We start from the raw sequence: 6,338 nt of genomic DNA, 5'->3' as shown, positions 1-6,338 counted from the left end.
GATGTAGAGAGGTAGTTTCAGTTGAGGTGTAGAAGGGTGATTCTGATGTTTGAATGTCAGCTACACTTCCAGGACCTTTATATACTGTGTGAAAGGGGTGGGGCACAATGAGCATAGACCTGTTGCCTCATTACTGCAGTAATTTTCATTTTTACAAAGCTCATCATACTAAAGGCAATGCTATTTTCAAGTGATTATGCTCAAGTTTTGGCTAAAGCCAATCAAAATAGTTATAAGAGAGCAAACACATGCTACACATTAGACAAATATGTTATGTGGAATGCAATAAAAACTTAATTTAGATATCTTTCTCCAGACAGTAACTATCCTGTATTTCCAGGTACATGATCTTAGACATTGGGAGGTGTCTCTGAATCTCCTATTTCAGTATCAATAGATGAGCAAAGTTCCAAGGTGAGAGACAAAACAGCAGGGACATATGGTGAGGCATTCTTAGGTTACATCTGCAAAAAACTAAATGGAACCCAGGAAAAACAGTCACAGCTGTGTTGGCAGAAACAGGCAATGAGAGAGTCCAAGAAATTCTGAAAATTATTTTGTCTAATAAAACATTAATCCACATCATCCTAGGTTCCACACTACAGATTTTTTAGGATGGTACTTTCTCACTTTGAAATCTACCTACTTATCAGTTTTACATATAATAATATCTCACTGATTCTCCAACATTTAGTTCAAAATACCTCCTGTAAGAAATATTCATTTGTAGACCTTAAGAATGTGCACTAGACAACATTTTTATAAATTCCTGAGCTTTAGCAGAATGGTGTGTTGCATGTTGTACTAACCAGGAAATCAGCAGTTCAAATCTACCATTTGAGAGAAAGATGAGTGATCTCCTTCCCAAGGAAATTCAGTGTCTGAAATCCAATGATGGTTACCGTGAATGTATAGGAGTGGGCTTGGCGCTTAAGCTTATTTTGGTATTAACTATATCTATTAGTATATTGAGGGTATCTAATGGCATAGCCATGGTACTAGGGATATTGTAGCTAATGATAGGTGGTTCTTGGTTGAAAACAGGGAGAACCAGAGGAATGTATATCTGTGCCTCATTGACTATACAAGGAGTTTGGCTGTGTGGATCACAACAAACTGTGGCTGACACTGAGAAGAGTGGGAATCCCAGAACACTTGATCGTGCATATACAAAACCTATAATTGGACCAGGAGGCAGTCATCAGAATGGAGCAAGGAAACACTGCATGGTTCAAAATTTGGAAGAGCATATGCCTTATGTCTTATCATCATACCTTTTTAATTTATATGCAGACAGGTTATCTGGGAACCTGGGCTCTATGAGGAAAAATGTGGCATCAGGATTAGAGGAAGACTCATCAACAATCTATGTCATGCAGATGATAAAACCCTGTTTGCTGAGAAGGATCTGAAGTACTTGCCTCAGAAGGATAAGGACTCAGCCTTCAATATGGATTGAAGCTCAACATCAAGAAAACAAAAGCTCTCACCATTGGGCCAATTGGCAGCATCATGATAGATGGTGAAGATATTGAGATTGTTAACAGTTTTAGTTTGCTTGGCTCCTCAATCAACACTCTTGTTACTAGCAACCAGGAAATTAAAAGACAAATTACATTGGAGGCAAGGATTCTGAAGCTCCATGTGACATACATTGGACATATGTTACAAAACAGAACCAGTCTTTGGAAAGGGACAGCATGCGTGGGAGAGTGGAGGGATAGTGCAAGAGAGGAAGACACTAGATGAGACAAATTGATTCAGTGATTTGGGTAATGCGGATAAGTATGTCAGAGACAATAAGATTGGCACAGGATAAAGCAGGATTTAGGGCTGTTGTGCATAGGGTTACTATGATTCACAGGCAATTCAATGGCACATAACAACAACAAAACCAATGGCATAGCCAGCAGAGACCTGCACTGTTAATCCAAAGACCACCCTTTTCTGGTAGGTGGAATCCATCAGAAGCTCCTCAGGAGAAAGATGGGAAATTTCCTGTTCCATTTACCGCTTTTGAAAATCAGTGGAGGATTACCTTTGGGTGAGTTCAGGCAGTGAATGAGTATTAGCATAATATATTAAATTGTAAATTTATTTCTGTTAATTGAGAATTACTTAAAAACAATGTGCTGTTGTTATTTTCAGGTGCCATGAAGTCTACAGGACTCCTAGCAACCCTAGGAATAACAGATCTGAACCTTGCCATATCAAGCACTGTCCTCAGGATTTCTGTCATGCTCACGCCCATTGTAATCAGTGTGTCAATTCATCTCATTAAGAGTCTTCTCTTGCTGACCTTTACCAGCATGCTGTCCTTCCCCAAAGAGTGGTTCCTCTAAAATATGTCCGAGTAAGCGAGACTGAGATGAAGTTTCACTTTTCTTACCTTCAAGGAGCAATATAGTTGTACTTTCTTCAAGACAGATTTTTTTGTTCTTTGAGAAGGATGTCAGTTTAAACACTAAGGTGCATCTGATCCAAGTCATGGTAATTTTTCAATTGCTTCCTATACATCTAAAAGTTGGACAATGAGTGAGAAGACTGAAGAATTTTGGTGTTTGCAAAGAATATTAGATATAGCATAGACTGGCAAAACAATAAAACCAATAAAAACTCCAAATATGCGTTGTCATTCAGTCTGAAGCAACTCTTAGTAGCCTTTCCAGTGGGTTTGCAGAGGCTATAAATTGCATAAGAGGACACTGCCTTCTCCCACAGAGCCTCTAGTGGATTTGAACTGCCAGGGAGGGATCAGTTATGGGTTAACTGAGTTGCCTACCCAGTAGGCAAATCATAAACAATAGGAACTCTATTTTCTAAGAAAATGGTGAACTGGGTATTCACTACTGAATGAAGCTTTGTAAGACATCATCTGTTACAGTTAAGAAAATTTCTTTCCATTTAGATTTTATAAAATTTTAAAAAAGTATTCTATCGGTCCAATGGTTAAGGGCTAGGTGTTACCAAAAAGTTCAGTGGTTCAAATTCACCAATGTCTTTTCAGAAGACCTAATGATCGGTTCCATAAAGATTATAACCTCAAAAACCATATAGATCAATTATACTCAGCTGCATGCGTCTTTACTATGATATGGAATTCACTCAGCAGCATATAACAAAAATATAAACAAAAATGCAGCTATAAAAGGTAATAGTCATATTCTCATATCTAATGCTTTGATTGTTACAAAAATAATACAAAGCTATGACACATGGTATCATACATCTGATAAAAGTTAGTAAACAGAGGTAAAGGGTAGTTAAAAATTTGATCTTCCATTGTGCCCTTCAGTGTTCTAACCACATAGTGCTGACCATTTCGTGTCAACTCTATCCATTTCTTAGACCTGTGTTGTAATTCCTTAAATATTTCATAATATTATTATAGTTGTTCTTGTCCTGCCACTGCATTCTCTATCATCTGAGAGTGAAATTTTTATAAAACCTCAGTTACATGGAGAAATTGCCTTTTTATTCATATTATTATTATTTTCCTCCAGGAGTATTCTGTATTTGGTCAATTTCATTTTCCTCATTAGTATTGATAATTGTATGATTCTTTCAACACTAATCTGCCAGTTTGTCATACTGTGGTGACTTCTGTGTTGTTGAGATACTGGATGCTTCTATTTTAAATACTGGAATTTTAAGTATTAACATTCTAAAATTAACCAAACATGCAATAAAAATACATTAGTAATTATTAGAGTGGGGATGTCTGTGGGGCACCGCACTCTGCAGGCTTCTGGGTGTAGGAGTGTAGGAACTGGTGGCCTGACTGTCCTGGGTTTCCAATGAAGCCTCTCCACCCTCTAGACATTTGGCCCCTGTATCTGGAGGTAGGTGAAGGATCCAGTGTACCACGGTGACTGGAGCTGACAATAGAGATGTCTCCAGCCAACAGGTCAAAGCCAGAGGGTTCACCTTGTCTAAGCCTGTATCTCTAGCTCTGCCCTGCATCTTCAGTTCCACCCTGTACAGTGTGGCTTCTCCAAGGGCATACTGAAAACACATAAGCAAAATTACATTAGAGCATTGAGAAGCCAAAACAAAAAGGAAAAAAAGGTCAAATTAAAGGAGCTGACCAGAAGGTTCCAAAGGGCAACTTGAGAAGACAAAGCAAAATATTATAACATGTGCAAAAAGCTGGAGTCAGAGAATAAAAAAGGGAAGAGCTCACTCAGCATTTCTCAAGCTGAAAGAACTGAAAAACAAATTCAAATCTTGAGTTACAATAGCAAGAGATGGTATAGACAAACTCTTGAGTGATCCAGTAAGCATCAAAAGAAAAAGAAAAAAAATACATGAAATCACTGTAGCAAAAGCAACTATCTAACACTGAAAAATTTCAGGAAATATCATATCAAGAGTGACTTGTAATGAAGGATGAAGTTCAAGCTTCACTGAAAGCTTGGCAAAGCATAAAGCCCCAGGAATTGATGGAATCTAATTGACATCATTAAACTAACAAATGTAGCCCTGGATGTGCTCACCAGATTATACCAGGAAATTTGGAGGACAGCTGTCTGGCCAATTGCCTGGAAAAGATTCATCTTTGTCCTCATTTCTAAGAAAGGTGATCAAACAGAATATGGAAATTATGACACAATATCATTAATATCATAATAGCACACACAAGCAAACTATAGCTGAAGATCATCCAAAAATGCCGAGAACACTACATTGACAATGATGTACAGAATTTCAAACTAGATTTAGAAGTGGCCATGGCACCAGGGATATCATTGCTGATGTCAGATACCAGAAGAATGTCTACTTGTGTTTTATGGACTATGTAAAGATATTTGACTGTGTGGATGGATCATAACAAATTATGACTAACATTGTGAAGAATGGGAATCACAGAACACTTAATTGTGCTAACATGGAATCTATAATTAGACCAAGAAGCTGTTGTCTGAACAAAGCAAAGGAACCTAGATGGTTTAAAATCAGAGGGGTGTACATTAGCACTGTGGTCTTTCTCCATACTTATTCAGCCTGTATGCTGAGCAAATACTTCATGAAGCTGATCTCTATGAACAAGAAGAATGTGGCATCAAGTTTAGGGGAAGACTCATTAACCACTTTCATTATACAAATAGTACAACCTGGCTTCTTGAAAGTGAGGAGAATACGAAACATTTGCTGCAGAATATCAAGGGCTTCAGTATGGATGGCATTTCAATATCAAGTAATCAGAACTCTTCACTACAGGACTAATTGTCAACATTACCATATATGGAGAAAGAATTGAAATTGTCAGTGATTTCATCTTGCTTGGAAAAACAATACCCTTGGTACCAGCAGTTAGAGAATCAGAAGACATATTATATTGGGCAAATCAACTGTTATGGAACTTTCCAAAATACTGAAGAACAGTGATGTAAGTTTGAAGACTAGATAGTGCCTGATTCAGACCATGGTCTTCTCAATCACCTGCTACACATCAGAGAGCTGGACAATAAATAAGAATAATAGAAGAATAACTGATGTCTTTGAGCTGTGGTGCTGGAAAAGTGTACTGAATAACACATGGATTGCCAAAAGAACAAACAAGTATGTCTTAGAAAAAATGCAGCCAGAGTGCTGGCAGAGACAAGGATGGTGAAGCTTCATTTCTTCATTCTTTGGACATGTAACTAGGTGAGGCTATTTCTTGGAAATGGACTTCGTGCTTGGAATGATGAAGAGCCAGTGAAGAAGATGAAGAATCCCCATAATGTGGATTGACACCATGATTTCAGCAATGAGTGGCCTAGTGAGTAAGGAATCACACTGTCTGTCAAGCCAAAGACATGTGGTTTAAACCTGCCAGCTATCCCAACTGAGACAGATGGCAATCTCCTCCAGGTGATTTATAGTCTTTGAGAATCCAAGTGAATTTCAGCTATGAATCAATTCTTTCTATGGCACATAACAAAACATTATGTATTAACTGTCTAAGTTGTTGTTGTTGTTGTTGTTGTTATGTTACATCGAGTCGCTTGCAACTCATAGCGACCCTATATACAAGAGCTCTAAATGCCGTTCTATTCTGTGCCAACCTAGCCATCTCAAACGCACTCATTCCCACCACTCCAGTCACAGAATCGATCCATCTCATCGAGGGTCTTCCTCTCTTGCACAGTCCCTCCACTCTGCCAAACATGCCCAAAGTATGTCAGACGAAGCTTCAGAATCCTTGACTCCAAGGAGCATTCCAGCTTCACCTTCTCCAGGACAAACCTGTTTGTTCTCCTAGCAGTCCATGGTAGATTCAACACTCTTCTCCAGCACCACAGCTCAGAGGCGTCAATTCTCTTTCTATCATCCCTATTCACTGTCCAACTCTC

The sequence above is a fragment of the Elephantulus edwardii genome, unplaced genomic scaffold (genome assembly GCF_000299155.1).
Source record: "Elephantulus edwardii isolate Elephantulus edwardi_28Jun2011 unplaced genomic scaffold, EleEdw1.0 scaffold00051, whole genome shotgun sequence".
Lineage (NCBI taxonomy): Eukaryota > Metazoa > Chordata > Mammalia > Macroscelidea > Macroscelididae > Elephantulus > Elephantulus edwardii.
Note: the sequence above shows the minus strand (reverse complement) of the source record.